A 10,315-nucleotide genomic window follows, 5' to 3' on the forward strand; every position below is an offset into this window, starting at 1 on the left:
ATACAGAAGGAGAATGTAAGTTTATGACTCTTGAAAAGGTCAATTAGAATATCAGCTGAAGTGAATATGTAAAACAACCTAAACACTCTAAATACCCCCAAATTAAACATTTTGATGATAATTTTTAAAAGAAAATAGTCACTACCAAAAGGAAATAAATCCAAATGAGCTAACATAAATAAACATCACTTTTTCATTGTGGAAATGGGTAAACTGCATGTAAGGAAACTCAAGTGATGGGCAGACTTCCAGAATGACCCTTTCATAAGTTATGCTTTTTTGCATCAGAATTGACCACTTTCCCTCAAGCATCTTTCCTTTTTTTTTTCTTCTGAGACATGCAGCAGGTCAGGAGAAGAGAAATATGTTAAAATAAAATTGTCAGCCTTACTCTACATCCCTTCTTTTCCACCAAAAATTGTACAAACTGACTTCCAGTTTGGGTGAATTTGCATACATTTTTCAAAGGTAGAAGGTTTCTCAGACCAGAATTTTTTAGTGTTTCTGTAGATCATACATTTATTAACATCTCTTATAGTTAATTTTGAGCCTCTTCTCTCTTTCAATAATACTGTCATTCGAACTTACTCAACTGAAAAGAAAAACTATGTTTGAATAGACACAATGTATTTGTTTGCCTTTGTAGCATCATTAATGACAAAAACTAGAGCTTATCTTGAAGCAAACACACGATATTTTACAATAAGTACCATTTTTAATATAACTCTTAAATCCCCTACATCTCTGAGTATTCTATTGGCATTTGTACCAAGTATTATTTCACCTCTGTAAGTCTGTATCTGACAAGCGTGACAGAAAGCCCATTGCGGCTACCATGTGCCTTTGGCCCACCTTTTCCCCTTCTTCCTGTCTGGATCTCAGACAAATGTGCAGAGTTAGACAAGGTACTAACAACTGAGAGAAAGAAATCTGTGGGCTATGGATAGAAGAGTGGGGAGCTAAGGATCACTTGGGTTCCCAGTGGCATCACTGAGCCACCAGGCCTAAGCTGCCTATCCCCAGGCCTTCTGTTACTTGCAAAAGAGGCAACTTCAAGTTTCTTTAAGAAATGATGGGTGATTTATCATAATCCAATGTAAACTCATTTTTTTTTTTTTTCTGAGACGGAGTCTCACTCTGTCGCCCAGGCTGGAGTGCAGTGGCGCGATCTTGGCTTACTGTAAGTTCACGCCTCCTGGGTTCACGCCATTCTCCTGCCTCAGTCTCCGAAGTAACTGGGACTACAGGTGCCCGCCACCATACCTGGCTAATTTTTTTGTATTTTTAGTAGAGACGGGGTTTCACTGTGTTAGCCAGGATGGTCTCGATCTCCTGACCTCGTGATCTGCCCGCCTCGGCCTCCCAAAGTGTTGAGATTACAGGCATGAGCCACTGCGCCCAGCCATAAACTCTTAAGATTATAAAAACAAATACTATTATTTTTGGTTTAGTTTCTGCATTTAAATTATAAGGTTCTTGAGAGCAAAAGCCATATCCTACCTCTTTAGTACTTTTGCATAACAAAATAATGTGATCAAAGCAAACATAATAATGATTAACAATAAGTAGGAAATGAATGAAACCTCCTAGCCCACACTGGGCTTCATTGATACAACTTTTTGTGTTGAACACAAACTTTAAAATAGATTTTATGTTATCTATTGCCGCATAACACGTTAACACAAAACTTAGTGGCTGCAAACATGAGTATTTATTACCATATGTTTTCTGTAAACCAGAACTCCAGGAGTGGCTTAGCTTGGAGACCCTCATGAGACTGCATTCATGGTTTTGGTCAGGGCTGCAGTCACCTCAAGGCTTGCCTAGGAGAGGATCTGCTTCTGAGCTCACTCATTTGGCTACTGGAAAGACTCCCAAGATCTGCGCCCGAGACAATGCACATGGACCTCCCCAGGTGGCCTTCTCACGATATGGGACATGGCAGCTGCCTTCCCCAGAGCAAGCGAAAAGTCGGAAAGAGAATGAGAGAGACAGAGAGAACCCAAGAGAGAAGCCACTGTCATTGATAACCTCATTTCAGAAGTGCCTTCCCACGACTGTTGCTGTATCCATTGATAATACATCACCAAGTCCTTCCAACAACATTAAACCCAGAGGACACACAAGGAGAAGGAATCACACCAGTGCACAAGGCCAGAGGTCACTGGGACCATCTTAGTGGCTACCTACCACACAAATGTAGATTTCACACCTGCTATAAAAATACTTAATAGATCACTCACATGTGTGAATGTTTATAGATTTTTAAGAGTGAAGATGAATCAGAATCTATTCATGATTCACAGGGTTTTCTCTTAGTGACCTCTACTCAACTGAGAGAGAAAATTAAAAAGCTATAGAGAAATACATTTCAGATATTTATCATCACAATGTTTTTCCAGAATCTAGCAAAATCTTTTTTGGGTAATTCTGCGGTCCATCACCAATGGCAACCTAAAGCCAGCAATGGCTATGACTGCCCATTGTCCTGTCATATCTGCTTTTCTTCTTCCAACTTAATAGCATTGTTAGCTGCATGTATTTTATGGCAGCTTGGGATACCATAAAAAAAAAATACCACCGTTTGAATGGTTTACACAACAGGCATTTATTTTCTCACAGTTCTCAAGACCACACGTCATGATCAAGGTGTCAGCAAATTTGGTTTCTACTGAAGGCTCCCTTCCTGGCTTGTAGATACATTCTCACTCTGTCCCCACAAAGCCTTTCTGGTCTTTCCTTTTTAAATTTAGTTTGTTGTTGTTACTGTTGCTGCTGCTGTTTCTGTTGTTGTTGCTGCTGCTGCTGTTGTTGTTGTTGTTTTAAGAGACAGGGTCTCACTTTGGAATGCAGTTGTACAATCATTGCTCATTGTAACCTCAAACTCCTGGGCTCAAGCAATTCTCCCACCTCAGCCTCCTAAGTGGGACTACAGTGTGAGCCACTGTGCCCAGCCCTCTCTTCCTTTAAAAGCATCAATTATATTGCATAACGACTCCAATCTTATGACCCCATTCAACATCAGTTACTTGCCCAAAGGCCTTACCTCCAAATTGCTATCACACTGGGTGTTAGGGCTTCAATATATGAATTGTGTCGGGGAGAACACAATTCAGGGCATAACAGTGAGTATTCAGTACATGAGTGTTTAGTGTGAAGGCCGTGTTTCCCAGCCTCCTCTGAAGTTAGGTCACTAAGTTCATCATCAATGAGATGGAAAAGGAAGACTTGTGAGATAGTTTCTGGTCTTCTTTAAGATACAGTCCTTTGTTCTTGCTTCTTCATCCCTTCCTCCATCTCAAAGCCTGGAACAAAGACTATGAGGACAAGAGTCACACCTTTGGAATGGCCCGAAAGTGTCTGGGCCCCCAAGAGCATTGTGGAGTGGAACGACTGACGTGCCCTGAACTGCCTATCTCTGAACTCTTATAAGAGTGAGAAATAATTTTCTATTTTATTTAACTCACTACCCTTTGAGGGACTTCTTTTACTTGTAGCAGAATGTAATCCTAATTAATATACCGTACTTATGTAACTCAAGCGGAGATGTCACTAATTATCACATGCTTTGTGGAACATTTGAATTTACATTGTCAAATGAAAAGAAACTTCACAGTTGATTTAAAGTAGTCATTTACAAACTATATGTCCATTTACTAAAACCCAGCATAGTATTAAAAACAAATTAAAAATTTTTTTTTTTTTAGACAGAGTTTCACTCTTGTCACCGAGGCTGGAGTGCAATGGCGCAATCTCAGCTCACCGCAACCTCCGCCTCCTGGGTTCAAGTGATTCTCCTGCCTCAACCTCCCAAGTAGCTGGGATTACAGGCACCCGCCACCACGCCTGGCTAATTTTTGTATTTTTAGTAGAGACAGGGTTTCATCATCTTGCCAGGCTGGTCTTGCACTCTTGACCTTGTGATCCACCCACCTGGGCCTCCCAAAGTGCTGGGATTACAAGCGTGAGCCACCATGCCCAGCCCAATTTTAACTCTTTTAACTGGGGTTTCACGGCTCTACTTCGCCTCAGGCTCAAGCACCTCCTCTCATTGATACTAGGCCTGCTTTACACGCTTTCCTCACCTGCCTGGCTTCTTACAAATTTGAAATTACAATGACTGATTTATTCTAGTCCAACCCCTTATTTTATAGATGAGAAAGCAGAGATCCAGAAAAGTAAAGTCATCAGAGATTATGGAGAAATAATTACTAGTGTTCAGGATGTGGACTCCCAGTTCAGACCTCTTTCCGTCGTTCGGGCACAAATTATCCCCTTTGAATTTCCTTGCGAAGGAATACCCTTGGGTGGACCCTTCCCTCGGCATTCCTGCAGTTCCCCTGTGGGCCTAGCCCTTTCGTACCACAGTAGCTCAGCAGCTGGACCAGTGAGAGGACATCTCTCCCTGCAGTGGAATTTCTTTTTTTTTTTTTTTGAGACGGAGTCTCGCTCTGTCGCCCAGACTGGAGTGCAGTGGCCGGATCTCAGCTCACTGCAAGCTCCGCCTCCCGGGTTTACGCTATTCTCCTGCCTCAGCCTCCCGAGTAGCTGGGACTACAGGCGCCGGCCACCGCGCCCGGCTAATTTTTTGTATTTTTTAGTAGAGACGGGGTTTCACCGTATTAGCCAGGATGGTCTCGATCTCCTGACCTCGTGATCCACCCGTCTCGGCCTCCCAAAGTGCTAGGATTACAGGCTTGAGCCACCGCGCCCGGCCTGGAATTTCAGGATGACTAGTTGAAGGCATCCCCACTCTAGACTGCCTACATCTTCCCTCTAGATGTAGGAACCTGGGGAGGTTGCATGTCTACCTCTTGGAAGTTCTCTCAGCACTCACTTTTTTATCACATAGATTGAGGGACCAGAGTATTACATTCTCAACCCTGTCATCTCCTATCACATTAATGTGATATCATTTTAGTCTATTAGAGTGTCATCACAAAAACAGAGGTGTTAGAGCATGGCAGCACCTATCAGAGGTTTGCAGATAGTTACTTGAAATATTGGATTAAACCAATTTCATGACATTAGTGGCAGTAACTCATCCCTGCAGACTAACTTCATTATTTGCACTATGTAAATAAAGGTGTCCTGTGCGGGCTATCATTTAAAAAAAAAAAAAAAGGTCCCCTTACAAAGTTGTGGAATTTAAAAAGTCTAGCACTGAGAGCTTAGAGACCATTAAAAGCCGTGTTACAGTATTTCTCTCCTCGCTTTTCAACTTTGAGATGACCAACCACCTTCTCCATGGGCACTTGCTAAGCTTCTCCATCTATATGGCTGAACACAGACCATTTTCAAATAGGGCATTAAAAGTATTCAGTTTTACAGTGTAATTTAGCTGCATCTGTAATTGTTTCCTTGACTAGATTACAAACTCCTCAAAAGAATAGGAATAATTTTCTTTTCCTCTTTTTCGTAGCATCGAGCATCAGGCTTTCTATGTACCAAGAGCACAGTGTTTCTTGAGTGATGATCTAGTGGAATCTTTTTTTTTTTTTTTTTTAAACAAACATAAAGACCATTCAATGTAAAAGAGTTACTCAGTGGGGGCAAATTATTTATTCACCTCTCCAAAGCTCACATTTCCTTATTGTACAGAGTAATAATTCTCACTCATAAGAATTTATGTGGACCTTACACCAGGCACAATGGCTCACGCCTGTAATCCCAGCACTTTCAGAGGCAGGGGCAGAGGGATCACCTGAGGTCAGGAGTCAGAAATGAGCCTGGCCAATATGACGAAACCCCGTCTCTACTAAAAATACAGAAATTAACTGGGCGTGGTGGTATGTGCCTGTAGTCCCAGCTACTCGGGAGGCTGAGGCAGGAGAATTGCCTGAACCTGGGAGGTGGAGGTTGTAGTGAGCCAAGATTATGTCACTGCACTGCAGACTTGGTGACAAAGCAAAACTCTGTCTCAAAAAAAAAAAAAAAAAAACAATATATGCAGCCCTTCACATCTAAAAATGGGATATAAAATTATCCATCTAGAATTTGAAGACACTAGTTTCTAGTCACATACTATTACTAGATGGCTAAGTACAAATATCCACTTAAAATATCCCAATGATGTTTTAAATTGGTGATGAAATACTAGAGAGAATTTGGTTTAAATGTTGGAAAAATCCATTGATTTATCTTGCACACTAACAGGCTATTTGGAAAATACTACCATTGGTGATGGTGATCTTGGTTGGGGTTGGTGATACAGTAAAAACAGCCATAGAAAAACTCAAGGGCCCAAGATACAATCAAAGTGGAATGTGACTCCAAGATTACAACCAGTTTTTAATGTTCATGACTCTACCAGCTTCTCTTCTCACTGGTTTCCCTGTTTTCTTAATGTGCGAAATAACAGGTTTAGATGAAGCAATATGAAGCTGCCTCCCTGCTTTGGAGTGTAGAAAAATAAAAATGTTCAGTTTAATGCATGTAAATAAATATACTACAAACCTCACCAAAAAGTAGAGCACAGTATCCACTCAGAAGCCCCTCTCTGGTCTCATCAAAGGTGGGTACTGTCCTGATGTCCATGGAAATCACTTCTTTGTCCTTCTGCCACATGAACAGGCATATTCCAGACACTGTAGCTTAGGTACACCTGTTTTGAAACTTTTTCTGCTCAACTTGTTTGTGAGACTCATCTGTGTTTTTGTTTCTAGTTGTGAATTTATTGTCAGTGCTATATATTATGCCACCGTATAAATATATCCAATTTATTCATCCATACTATTGATAATGGCAATTTGGGTTTTTTCCCTGCTTGACATAATAATGCTGTAAAAAACATTCTCATAGATAGATAGATAGATAATTTTCATATATGTGTATATATATTACATAGGGAGAGGGAGAGGCGAATGATAGCTATAGATGATGTATAGATATACCTTAGTGACATTTCTAGGTGTGAAATTTCTGGATCGTAAATTTGGATTATCTTCAACTTTAGCAGCTAATTCCAAACCATTTTCCAAAGTGATTCTACCAAGATTTACCATCATTAGAAGTGCATAAAAGTTAATATTTCTTATTTTCCTTGAACACATCATTGGTCTTTTTAAATTTTGGTCATTCTGGAGGTTACGTGCATAGCAGATGTTGTCGTTTGTGTATGTGCATGTTGGATGCCTTGCTCATGAACAAAGTTAAGTAAGTTTTAATACACTTATCGGCCACTTTTGAGGGGCACTTTTACATGTCTCCTACTTTTTTAAAAAAAATTAGATTGCTTATCTTTCTCCTACTGATATACAAGAGTTCCTCATAAATGTTTGATATGAATTTTTGGGGTATACCTGTATTACAAATATATGCTCCAACTCTGTGACATTTATTTTAATCCCTTACTGAATGACTTTGAAGAACAGAATTTCTTAAATTTAAAATCATCACTCTATTCTATTTCAATTGCATAGTTGCCTATCTTTGAGATGATGAGACCTTGTCTTATTTATTTCTTAAGTCTGATGCCTAGTAAGTTCTACTACATTGCTATTCTTTCCTCAATACTGTCTTAGCCATTCTTAGACTTTTGCATTTCACAGCAATGGTAAAATAAAACAAAGTTCCAGAAAAATCAAAGTTGAATTTTGATTAAAATTGCACTGAAAATGTAAATCAGTTGGGAAGCAATTTGCATATTTCTCAAATTGGGTCTTCTCCTTTATAAACTTGATATATCCCTTCATTCATTTAGGTCTTTTATAGATTTCTGGGTGGAGGTTTTAGGCATCTTTTGTATGATGTACTTTTGGGTATTATATCATTATAAATGGCATCTATTTAAATTTTCTAATGATTTTGGTGGTAAGTAAAATTCAATTTATTTATAAATATTTTGTGTATTATATATGTACGTTGCTATAAATGTCTAAGTGTGACTTTAGTTGTATTTCACGAGTTTTGGTATAAATAGTAATTTCATTTTTTAAGTTTTTAATTATTTTTCTTTGCTATATGGGTTATCCAGAATTTTTATTTTCCTAAATATCTAAACATATGGCGACTTTATATTATCAATTTGTTATTGTTTTCTAGCTTAATTGCATCATGGAGAGAGATATATATTTTTATATATGTATATACATGTGTATATGTGTGTATATATGTGTATATTTGTGTGTATATGTGTGTATATGTGTATATACACATATATGCTGTGAAAGACCTCGAGCTAGAGGCACCTAGCTAAGATATATTTCCTGACTGTTGACTCGCCAAAAAAAGAAAGAGATAACAACTATTTGTATTGTTAGGCAGAATATTTGGGGATAGTTACAAAACAGTAGATAACCAATATACCTAACCTAACCCAAGCCAACTGATAATGTTGCTTAATGGTCTAAATATAGAAATTTATGTAAATGGTCACATAATGGAGGTTGAGGTGGAAAATTGCTGTGCACACTTAAACTAACAATAAAACCACATATTCTGCAGTCATTGGACGGCATTTGAATCTGTAAAAAACTATCAGCCACTATCCCTTTAGCTTTTGTTTCTGTCCTATTTTGTCCTCCCTTTCTTATGGGATTCCAATTAAACATGTATTAAAACTTCACAATATAAATTATATATATTTTATCCCCCTTTCTAACTTTTTGTCTTTCTCTGCTTCAATCTGCATGATTTTTTGTGAGTTATCAACTAATTTATTCCTTCCCTCTTTAGCTATGTCTACTCTATTCTTAAAACCATCCACTGAGTTTTAAATTTCATTTATTATATTTTTAAGCTTTAGAATATACATCTGTCACTGACAACTCCAATATCCAGAACCCTTGGATAGACTCATTTTTTTTTCTGTTGCTTTATGTCCAGGATGTCTTATACCACCAAGTCTCAATCAGATAAATCTACCATATTTTTACTGTTTACAGTAAAATGCTAAACTTATCATATTTTTACTGTTTACAATAAAATAATGTTTATCTCATTGAGACTTACTGGTAAGTCAGTCAGTCTAGCTAGGCATGGTGGCTCACTCCTGTAATCCCAGCACCTTGGGAAGCTGAGATGGGAGAATTGCTTGAGTCCAGGATTTTGTGACCAGCCTGAAAAACAGAGTGAGAATCTGTCTCTACAAAAAAAATGAAAAAAATTAGCTGGGTATGGTGGTGCGTGCCTGTATTGTGAACTAATCAGGGGGCTGAGGAGGAAAGATCATGTGAGCCTGGGAAGTTGAGGCTGCAGTGAGCCATGATTGTGCCACTGTACTCCAGCTTGGGCCACCGAGAAAGATTCTGCCTCAAAAACAAAAACAAAAAAAATAGTAAGCACATGCCTTCATAGATGTTTGATATTTGCTTTTACAGGTACCTGGATACTCTCATACTCTGGGATTCAGTCCAATTTCAGTGATTGGGGTACAATCCTCACAAAGATATCTCTCTTCATCTGTAGCTTTTAAGGGTCCCAAGTCAAAGCTAAAGTGGCTCACCAGAGCATTTCTTCTTTCAACAGCTCTTGAATGCCAGTCCACATTGTTACAGTCCCTAGAGCTTGTCCAAAGCAGTGCTCATTCTCTCCCTATTTCAGACTCTCTTTTATGAATCATCATTTGTCCTTTGCAGAAAAAGGGCCAAACGCCAATGCCAACTACTTGGACCTCTGTCCTCCCTTTAATCCCAAACCACTGTACAGATAATTATCTTATTACTAAAACATTAATAGGAGGCTCATTCAGATCACACAGAGGCAAGGGGACAGGAACTAACATTTGTGGGCAATGAGGAGATGCCATGTGTTTACTATATGATATCTCTTTTATTCATCACTTTACTTCTTAGACACTTGTTTGAATGTCTTTGCCCAAAATGCTGACAGTCATACAGACAATAAAGTCTTAGGTGGTCTCAGATGGAAATGAGGAATTTGTTGGGAACTGGAGCAAAGGTGCCTCTGGTTATGGATGGAAATGAGGAACTTGTTGGGAACTGCGGCAAAGAGACTGGTGACATTTTGTCCCTGCCCTAGAGATTTGTGGAACATTGAACTTAAGACAGATGATTTAGTGTATCTGGCGGAAGAAATTTCTAAGCAACAAAACATTCAAGAGATGACTTGGGTATTCAGTTTTATAAGAAAAGCAGAGCATAAAAGTTCAGAAAATTTGCAGCCGGGCAATATTATAGAAAAGAAAATCCCATATTTTGAGGAGAAATTCAAGTTGGCTGAAGAAATTTGCGTAAGTAACGAGGAGCTGAATGTGAATCGCCAAGAAAGGGGGAAAATGTCTCCAGGACATGTCAGAGACCTTTGTGGCAGCCCCTCCCATCACAGACTAGGAGACCTAAAAGGAAAAAGTGGT

Source organism: Theropithecus gelada, chromosome 13, assembly GCF_003255815.1.
Source record: "Theropithecus gelada isolate Dixy chromosome 13, Tgel_1.0, whole genome shotgun sequence".
NCBI lineage: Eukaryota > Metazoa > Chordata > Mammalia > Primates > Cercopithecidae > Theropithecus > Theropithecus gelada.